This window comes from Lepidothrix coronata, unplaced genomic scaffold (assembly GCF_001604755.1).
Source record: "Lepidothrix coronata isolate B3197 unplaced genomic scaffold, Lepidothrix_coronata-1.0 Scaffold5, whole genome shotgun sequence".
NCBI classification, from domain to species: Eukaryota; Metazoa; Chordata; class Aves; order Passeriformes; family Pipridae; genus Lepidothrix; species Lepidothrix coronata.
This window is the reverse complement of record NW_016690185.1, coordinates 9,547,555-9,557,558: the sequence shown is the minus strand read 5'-3', so window position 1 is coordinate 9,557,558 and position 10,004 is coordinate 9,547,555. Positions and strand designations below refer to the sequence as shown.

At 39.4% G+C, this 10,004-nt stretch overlaps 2 long non-coding RNA genes across 4 annotated transcripts in view; one reads left to right on the top strand and one right to left on the bottom strand.

Moving 5' to 3' along the window:
* Positions 1–4,097: 4,097 nt before the first annotated feature.
* Positions 4,098–7,436, bottom strand: LOC108503574. 3 transcript variants are annotated; one of them, XR_001876863.1, is made up of 3 exons: positions 7,367–7,436; positions 6,133–6,249; positions 4,098–4,211 (listed from the first exon to the last, which is right to left on the bottom strand). It is a non-coding gene; the product is annotated as an uncharacterized LOC108503574 (long non-coding RNA). The 3 variants fall into 3 exon arrangements; XR_001876864.1 differs by lacking the exon at positions 4,098–4,211 and adding an exon at positions 4,356–4,455; XR_001876865.1 differs by lacking the exon at positions 4,098–4,211 and adding an exon at positions 5,930–6,033.
* A 1,005-nt stretch (positions 7,437–8,441) lies between these two features.
* LOC108503578 overlaps positions 8,442–10,004 on the top strand; it is a 2,518-nt gene continuing 955 nt past the window's right edge. The window contains exons 1-3 of the long non-coding RNA XR_001876866.1: positions 8,442–8,556; positions 8,689–8,826; positions 9,436–9,516. This is a non-coding gene — a long non-coding RNA (uncharacterized LOC108503578). The remainder of the gene's footprint in view (positions 8,557–8,688; positions 8,827–9,435; positions 9,517–10,004) is intronic.

Here is a 10,004-nt window from a genome sequence, read left to right as displayed (position 1 = left end):
TTGGTGTCTGTAAACCCAATCAGTATTTTGGTCTGGTAGTTCACTAAGAAGCTGTCTATACTATGATGAGCTGGACCAATTGCTCTCTGTTTCCCTAAGCAGAAAGTCAATTTCTGTTCTGAAAAATGGGAGCTACTAAAACTCAACTAGGAACAGAAAGGCAAGTAGAGCTGGAACAGTAATTAGCAGTTTTGGGACCAGAGGGAGTTAAGCAGCTTTCAGCCAAGACAACCCCAAACTGGGATTCTTTGACCTCTGTAGGAATAAAAAGGAAGGACAGACTGGAGAGGCCAACAGAGAGAAGCCAGCCACACAGCAACCCAGAGACCATTGTCTTTAGTCTTACCATAGGGCCATTAACAGGTCCAGATTTTGCCTAGTACTGAGAAATCACTTAAATAAAGCATAAAATATTCCCTGAGCTAAACTGAGATTTTTCACATAAAGCTTTAGTTGAGGGTAGAACCTCAATTTTCTTTATTTTACTTTTCGTCCCTAGCAAGTGTGACTCAGGACAGACTCTAAGTAGAGAAACCACATCTTCAATTATGTAAAAAACGGTTTACAGTATCAAATGGAGCATAATGCAGGCATTAGTGATAGAAATCCAGCAATTCTTGCAAGTGAAGTTGCAGGATGCACCAGCATAGGTATACTGATCCATCTGGTTTTGGGTTTTTTAAACTTACTTGGGAATTCAGAGGAAATTTGGGCTGAAAGCCCAGTGTATAACTAAAGTCTACTGGGTGACCTGAGATCACTTTAAGCCCCAAGCACTTGCAAAGTGCACAGGTCTCACTGCAGCTTGCAATGGACAGAGTTCCTGCAACATCACTTAGCATCCTGTTCCTATTAGCCCAGATTTCAATCCCTGCCAGCACAGTTTGTAGCAGAAATTTCAAGACAGTGTGTTAGAGAATGAACTCCTAGTGGGTTTTTTGAAAATGCACATATTTCCTCAGTCTTCATTGTCACCAAAGCTTAAAAAAGGTCCGTAAACACAGGTAGATATTATCCTACCAAGGGCCTACTTCTTAGCTAAGCTCAGCTCTTCCAGTGCCATCTCAGCCTCAAAATATGTCAGCATTATAAGCTAGTAAGAGTTCATTAGTCTAGCGTCTCTTTTCTTTTACCTCACAACGTCCCACTCAAGAAAACAGATGGAAGCTCTGAAACTTGAATTGTTTGAGTGTCTTAGGAATTTTAGAAGACTTCAGCAGTACCAATACCCCAGCAACGGCTCATCTGTCTGTCACTACAGTCCTTGCAACTGGCAGCGTTAAACTGTTGTAAACCACAAAGCTTTGGTCATTTGAAGGTCAGTTTACAGGGAGATGTTTAAGAACAACCCATTTCTGGCTTGATGGGATTTTACTGATTTGTGTGTCCTTATTTGGGTTCGAGCATGTCCCTTATGCAACTGCTTAAAGGCTACCCCAGAAAGCATGGTGATACAGTGCTGGCACTCTGTTCCAATATTGACATTCAGCATGAGGAAATGCTGTAGTTATTAAAACCTGCTGTATCCACTTGTAATCTGTGTGATGTTCTTAACAAAGCCAAGCTGCCTTCCTCAGATGCCAGGTTTGCCCTACTGTACATCTCACGTCACAAAATATGCTCTGAGGATTCAAAATGAAAGCTGGATTAATGTCAGCAGTTAGAACAGGTCTGGAGAGTCTGTGTCTTACCATCTGTTAGAATAAAAATCCTAGACAGAAATATGGTGTATAACAAATAAGAAGGAAATGTTGCTAAGTTGGTGGGCTGTGAGCACTTCAGTGTAGGCATCTGGAAAGGAACAGGGTCTTTCCCAACACATAACAAAAACAATTCAGAGTAATGCTACTTCATACTGCACTGTGAGCCACAGGATATGTCCTTATGAGTCCTAGCACCTCATACGAGAGGTGTGCACATCTGGTTGCAGTAGTGAGAGGATGGCTTCCTGCTGTAGCTGTTCACATCCACACTTAGATAACCCAGATGCCAGAGAGCACTTGAATTAAATTCACCAGGGGGGCATTTGCTGATACACTCTGTGAAAACATGAGACTCTTAAGATTTACTCTCCACACTTGAAAAACCTATCATATGACCTTTGTTTAAGCAATAGGACACACACAGTCCAAGTCAGTGTTTAGTATGAGGATCTGTGTTCAGGCACCAAAACAAAGTCAGTAGCCAAAAGCTAAGCTGAAGGTCAGGGGAAGGGCTAGCAACAACAGGCTTCAGTTGTCAGCCAGCCCAGGAGCAACTGCAAGTTCTGGCTGCTCTCTCCAGCCAGTAAACCGGAGCTGCTTTAGCATGACCCAAAGCGGTTGCTTATTTAGTCATTACTGCCCGGCCTCACTGGCAGGGAGGTCTGATCCAAACCTAGGATCCAGAAACATGCTCTCCATTTTTATTTGAGAAAATAAACAGAGCTAGAATTTCAAACTGTGGGTATTAAATGCCCGTGAAGAGCTTACACGGTACAGGTCATTCTCCCTTCTCGTCTTGAAATATTCCACATGAAAATCTGGCAGACCATATCTAAGTAACAAACACATTTGTCCCACTGTGAGATCTATTTTGAGGCGATACTTAACCAAAGAAGGGCTCAGCCTGAGGAAAACAGTTTTTTCCAGTCACTTGTAACTTGCAGAAGCAATTTCCAAACATGCTTAATGTTGAACAAAATCTGCTATTAAAGCGAATGTCTAAATTCATGGGCATCAACAGAAGCCAATTAAGAGCAGACAGAAAACACATTTGACAGTCTCTCCCACATAATTCCCTGTGTTGGAAACAGCATGGGAAGATTAATATCTAATGAAGTTAATATGAAGAAATACAGAAAGCGACCACCCCTTTAGCTTCTTGCATTTGTGTAAATTTCTTCTTGCAAATGGTAATCCTTTCAAATGTCATGTCAGTTTTGTAATTTTATTTTTTTTTTAAATGACAAGAGACTTTAATGGCCATTACTAATATCTTTCGGTATGCAAAGCATGACCATGATACAGTGCAGGAAAACTTCACTGTTCAGAGAGTAAAATGACTAAATGCAAGCTTCAAAAACCTTTTCCACTTGTGTACAGATTTGTATGAATGAATTTCTTTAGAAGAGACTGCCACGGTCCGTGGGGGAGGGGTGTAGAGCCGAGACACTACACCAAAGAGCCGCGACGGAGGTTTGACGTGCAATGGCTACTTTATTGAAAGTGTGCGGGGTTATATAAGCTCTGGCGTGGAATGCACCAGAAAATGGGGTGGAGAACGAGACAGACAATCAGGGAACAAATAGGAGTAGGGACTCAGGAGAAGGGGGAGGAACTGGGGAGGAACTGGGAGCGGAAAGGTCCAATGGTAGCTCTCCCCACACTGCAGCTTTCTCAGCCAATCAGAGGGAGGAGCAGGGAAGCAGGGAGCAGAGAACTCGTGGCATGACTGGGCATTTAGAACTGTAGGGGAATCATACAATGCACATATTTAAAACCACATAATAACTGTAAAGTCCATATAATAAAGTCCTTTCAATTGCTGTATATCTTTTTCCACGCCTGGAACCGTTCCCATTCTTATTCCTGCTCCTCCACAAGAGACTTGCAGATTGTGGACAGTATTATTATGTTCTGCGTGAGTGAAAATTGAGTGATGATACCAATCCCATCACAGTGAAACTTCTTTGGAAAGCTAAAGTAATTTGATTGGCTTAAACTGGAAGCATTCCAGATTTGTCTTAATATATCTGAGAACAGAACTCAGCATCTATCTTTTCTTTAATCAGGGAAGTAGCTCTCTCTCTTATAGGAAGTCTCAGTGAAGCTGATGGAATATCTATTTCTTATGTGTGGCACAACTGATTTGTTAGGTTTGCACAAATTACAGATGCCAATGAGTTTTGTCATGTACCAAACCACAAGTTTTAGTAAATATTTCAAGAATTTTTGCACTTCTGATATGATATTTTGATGTGCTGACAAAATAAGTATCACAACTTTTATAAAAATTGCAATTCATAGGAAATTGAAAAATAAATTTGTTGCAATTCTAAATTAATGCCAGTAACACAACTTTTACATTTATTATAAAGCATAAGTACTCACTTTTTATCAGCTTTATTCATTAGAGCAAGAATGGATTAATTTAAAGTAGGAGATCCCAAGTTTTCTAGAAGGTTGTGTATGGATTTACTTGTAGCTCTAGAAATCCCCAATGGAATGGAACTGAAAATAATTATACAAAATTTAGCTTCTTCAGAAAAGGTATAGTTAGAATGTCATATGTCTTCAGGACAGTTATGTGAATAACAATTTTAATAACAAAGACATTCATTCTTTGCTTACTTTCCCTGCACTCCTTACTTCACTGCACCTTCTCACATCCTGCTCTGAGGCTCCTGACTCTTTCAGGTAGCCAGGGAAAGCTGCTTGTGGGCCCACACTGTAAATCAAGCTCCTGCGAAGTTATCTCAATTAAAAAAAATAAAAATTGATAATTGCTTAACAAGGAAAGAAAACCCCAGAATTCCCACAGATGTGTGGCTGCTTTCATAGAATTGTAGAATATTCTGAGCTAATCTCAGGATTTCTCTTTCAAAAATGCTTTTTAAAGAAGACACTGGAAATTCTAGATAAAGTTCCAATTTTCCCTTTCTCTTTAATTTTATTTTATAGTTTCATTTTTTCTTTTTCCTTTCCTCTTCTTTTTGATAGACCAGATCAAGAGGTAAAGCAGGCCCTCATACATATGCTGAGACTGGAACACAGTCATATGGTAAGAACATGGTTTTTATCCATTGGGATTCCTGGTTCCTTTGCTGCAGAATATGACAACTTTGTAGTAAAAAAAGGTTCACAAAGAAGGGACAAGCTCACAGGAAAGGAAGCCAAGTACTCTCCTAGATGACCTTAATTCCATCACAGCACACTTTCCTGTATGGAGATTGGCAAAACATCCATATCGTAATTAATTTCAACAAAGATGGCATATTAGCTTGTAAGATATACATTCTTTGGGACTTCTCATAGGTATGGAGTCCAAACACAAACATACAGAAGATGGAAATCTAAGACTTTCATATATCATCTTTCCATATTTTGTCTGTTATTTTGGCAAGTATAGTGAGATTTTACTTCCTGGAAGTTCTTTTCCATGTCTGCAGTATGGAAGTATTCAGAAAACCACAGTCTAGCTAACAAATATGTTATACATTTCCAGTGTATTCTCTGTTGTTTGGCTACTAAACCTGCCATAACAAATTTAATTCTGTTGAGTAGTGTGACCCTAGTTCTCTCCAACAAATACGATTCCATTCAGCACAGGCAGGCTTCACAGTCTCATTTTGATGATTTTCTAGGCAATTTGCTAAGGTACTGTATTATTCAGAGAAATGGAAAAATTCTTGCTTTTTCATTTACTTGTCAATACATTTTTCACCATCCAAATATAAACATGGGATTTATTTATACTTTGTGTTAATACAATTAAATTTGTTAGTCTCTACTTTCTTGACTTATTTGCATAAAGTATCATTCTTTAGCTCTCCCTTCTTGCTAGAAACCAATCTGTTATACAGCAAAAATCTTCCTTGGCAGTTCTGCTTTCTGTTACATGCAAGAGATGATTTTGGTTGTTTTCTTGCTGATTTTTCTGGTAAAAAATATTTTTTCTGTCTCATACTATTTTACTGTTAGTATCTTAAAAATTATCTTTCAGAATACTCAGTCTGTAAGTATTTATGGGGAAGAGACAGTTGCTTCTATGAATTTTTTTCTTTGCTGTTTTAAACACGCACAACTGATTGCTTATTCTTAGGATATGGAAAGAGCTGATGACAAGGAATTTCCCCAGTGTAGGGAATTTTTTCTTGTTTCGTCAGACTTGCAGCACAGCCAAATTGATATAAATTCATTTGAGACAATGAATGACATATTGCTAATTTGCATGGTGATAATCTAATGCATTTTAGTTTAATTGTTTTGTAACATGTGGAAGGTTGGTACGTATGTGTAATTTTGATCAATTCATGTGTCTCATGTTAAATACCTAAGGAAGAGGGATTCAGGAATAAATTTAGAGGCATCAAAAACTGTAGCCCTAAAGTTTTCTGTAGTGGTAAATATAGGTGAAGGGTGATGGCCTTACAAGATTCTTTTCTACACAATAGGTATTTCTTCTGCATCAGCATCAACAGGTCTCTGCTTTGCTTTATGGTTGGTAAATTCAATCCTTATCTAAAGGCTTTTTAGGAGGCCTCCATATCTGAAAAAACCCAGACAATAATGATAATTTATATACAATGGAAAACTAAAAGGAAAAAAGCTCCCAACACTTCAATAGAAAGATTATTAATGAATTCATTTAATCTGTTATACATATTGCTGTGCACATGGTTTTAATCAAATCTGTTTTTTTCCTTACCATTTCACACATAAGATGAAAAAAAAAGGCTAACTAACTTGACATTTGCAGGACAGAATTAGTATTTTCTGAAGTTAGCTTTGTTCTTTTTGGATATTGTTTTCCATTCTGTCAATAAAGAAAGAAACCTCAATAGACTTGAACAATACTTTGCAATCTGTCTGCTGTGGCCTGTGCCAGCATACTAACTTTTCTGCTTTTTTAAGGAGCATAGATTCACTAAAAGCAATTATAACCACATGAGGACATTCAAGACAGGCAAAAAAGAGAATGAATTAAAAATGAAAGAACCTGGAAAAGAGTCTGGCACAAACATCAGTGGGAAGAGCAACTAGTGTTTTGTAGGAATGAAACTAAACAAATATTATTCACATCACTTAGTGATGGAAGGAGAGTAAGAGGCATTGCGATACAGATGATATGGAAAGGAGTCCCACCAAATGGCCGTTCCTGGATGAAGCCAGCAGCAAACACAATTGCGTGGTGGTGTGCTGTGCTCAGACAGTTTGTCACCCTTATTACACATATATTTTTTGTTCTCTTTAGTTACAAACCAGGATGACTCAGCACACCTAACCTTTCTGATTTGTTTTAGGCATTTGCTGCTTCTTGGGAGGTGAGTTTGACCATATGTCCAAAGCTATACAGGTGGCATGGGCGGAAGCAGAAACCTGGACACAGATGAGGAAATGTGGTGCGGAAACATAGGGCTGCCCTCCTTTTTGAGGTTGATGGTGGTCTACGCAACAGCTGGGCCCTTCCAAAGAGGGAAGCTTGAACATTTCCAGTATCTGGGGATGGACTGGAAATATTCCAGTGCCTGCTACAATTGTAAAAAGGGAAACACTATGAGAAAGATATGTGTCCTAAGAAAATCAGAAAGCCCAGAAAGCCCAAGTAACTTATGCTCTAAGTGATCCTGGGATCCACAGGCTGGACATTGCTTTGCCTTCCTTACCCAAAGATGAGAAAATGCCTACACAAACCAAGTGTCTGCAAGGCAGTGTCTTTAGCCATTCCCCTCATGACAACTGCTAGAGGTAACAATCCTTTCTCACCCTCTCCAGAGAATGTGCCGTTTGTGACAGCATTCAAGAAGTCTGAGCATTATTGAATACTCTCCTGCCCATGAGAAGGTTCTAACTTTCCATCAAGGGAAAGGCTCTAAACCACAGAGGAGAACTCACACTAGTTCCTGCTTACCCTGCTCATGAATATTTCATTCCTAAACTGAAAAGTTAAAATGTTGCCAGGGAAGTGATATGTTGCATTCCCCTCATTAGTTCCTCCCCAAAAAAATGAATTACAGGAACATGGGAGATGTGGCATCACCTTTTTTCAGCAAGGGAAAGGAACGAGACCCAGATGGACACCTGTGCCACAGTGGTGCTGGGAAGGGAGTCTAGCATGGAGAGAGAAGGAACATTTAAAGTATTCTCCTACTTGCCACATTTCATAGTAGTTGCGATGCGCACATCCGTGTGGAACAAACTGGCTTCTCCAAATTCCCTACAGATCTCCCGTATTCCCTTTGTAGCTATAGACCAGTGGAGCCTGGGAGCTTCACTTCAGGCTGTTAGCTGTGAGCAGCAGGAGCTGTCAGCATAAAAAAAAGTGATAGGCAGCATACAGACCAAATAGATTTGGAGATCCAATCTTTTATTTTATTAAGGTTTAGTTACAGATCTGTAAGATAACTATTTTTTTAATTCTCAGACTGATCAGTGGAAGTATATCTTGTTAAAGACAATGAGAAACAGAAAGGAAGCCTTACATTTATGGAAATACTTATGCTTGTACAGATCTTTTTCTAAATGGAATTGTGCTTGCAGTACTAGGAAGACAACAATAGCTTTTATGGCAGCTGGAAATTCATCAAATAGCACTTAGGACTTTTAGAATAAGTAAAAGTTCTCCTTAGACACTACAGATAAAAGCCTAGCTCCTGGAATTCAGTGGGAGTTTCATCATCCATTTTAGTGGAGTCTGTATTTCAACACACAAGTATGAAGTCATAGAAATCAGAGATGGAAAAAGCTGCTTAATCATTCAGACCAGACCCAAGACCTTTCTTCGTTCCTTTTTATTTTTATCCTTAAGGACTTCTTTGGTATCTGACAAGCTTTTGGAGGCTCTTTTTTTTCCGAGGTATTCTTTCTTTCCTAAACATCTCAAACCTCTGTTTTTTCTGGGCAACTGAAGAGTAGGGCGAGCTGCTTTGAACACTTGATGTTCCTTACTGGTGAGTTCATCCCCCTTCTCCCTTCTATTCCTTGCCAGCACCCACACCATCTCATGTTTCCAGAGGGATGAAAAAGTTTCTGTACCCCCACTTCACCTTTAGGATGCTTTCTAGTCACAATGCACACGGGAAAACCCCTGCCAACTGACAACACACAGCAGCCTCCAGTAACCCAGGTTTGCCCACATAACTTTAATCTGTCCTGTGCCAGTTCAGCATCACACTCTGCAGTGGAGTTTCTCTATCTTTTGTAGGCTTGTCACACCTAATTTTTCACATGGTGTAAAATAAACTCTGTTAAGGCATATCTTAACCTTAGCAATTAGGGGGCATAACAAAAAGGAAAACCAAAACGCTGTTTTCCAAGTGGGAAGAGGATGACACCTACTCATAAAACGTTGTTTGAAAGCTTAGCAGATTTGGTCTGCATAATTCAAACTAATATCTACAGTCAGTGAGGTTTCCTAAAAGGGGTGGATAAATTAGAGAGGGAGCAGGCATGAGAGTCTGGATATTTTTATTCATACCCTGGCAACCTTTTGGAAAGCAGTAATCTGATGGAGCACCACAGGAGATCTTGTGAAGAGAGTTGAGCAGGTGCACTAGTAAGGTTAAAGAAGGTGGAGAAAAGTGTCAAATAGCTAAAGTTATTAAAGTAGCTAAAGCATCAGATTACATGCAGAGGTATTTTCAGGAGTGTCAGGAGACCTCATTCATTTTAATCACAACCAAGTCTGGCAATGTGTGAGTGCATTGTGACTGTCTGCTGTGTAATGCCTTTGAAGGTCAGGCTTGAAGACGCTGAAGAAAATGCCTATAAGTGATGAACTGCTTGTCTTTTAATGCCTGTTGAGACTTCACTGTTAGTAAGTTTTGGAAACTTTTTTTTCTCTATACTTATTCTGCTTAGTTTTATTTCTACTTCATTGTTTTTAGTCATATATCTTAGTACAGTCTTCTTGAGCCCTGATGATCTGTCACAGTATCTTCATAAGGTAGTGAAAGATAAGACAGATGCAAGATGAATGGTGAAAAGGGGCTCCCAGGTGTGGGTGCAAGGACAGGAGCTGGCAGTAGGTCCTACAGGGACCCATGTCTTCACTACAATGCAAGTGGGATGCTGGTACCCGCTGGTCTCCTTCCTCCCGCCAGAGACTGGGTCATCCCAGCAACCTGCAGGAAAGCTCAGCCTTATTGCCAGCACATCACAAAAATTTGTTTTCTTTCTTTCTTCCTTCCTTTCTTTCTTTCTTCCTCTCTCTCTTTCTCTTTCTTTCTTTCTTTTTCTTTCTTTCTTTCTTTCTTTTTCTTTCTTTCTTTCTTTCTTTTTCTTTCTTTCTTTCTTTCTTTCTTT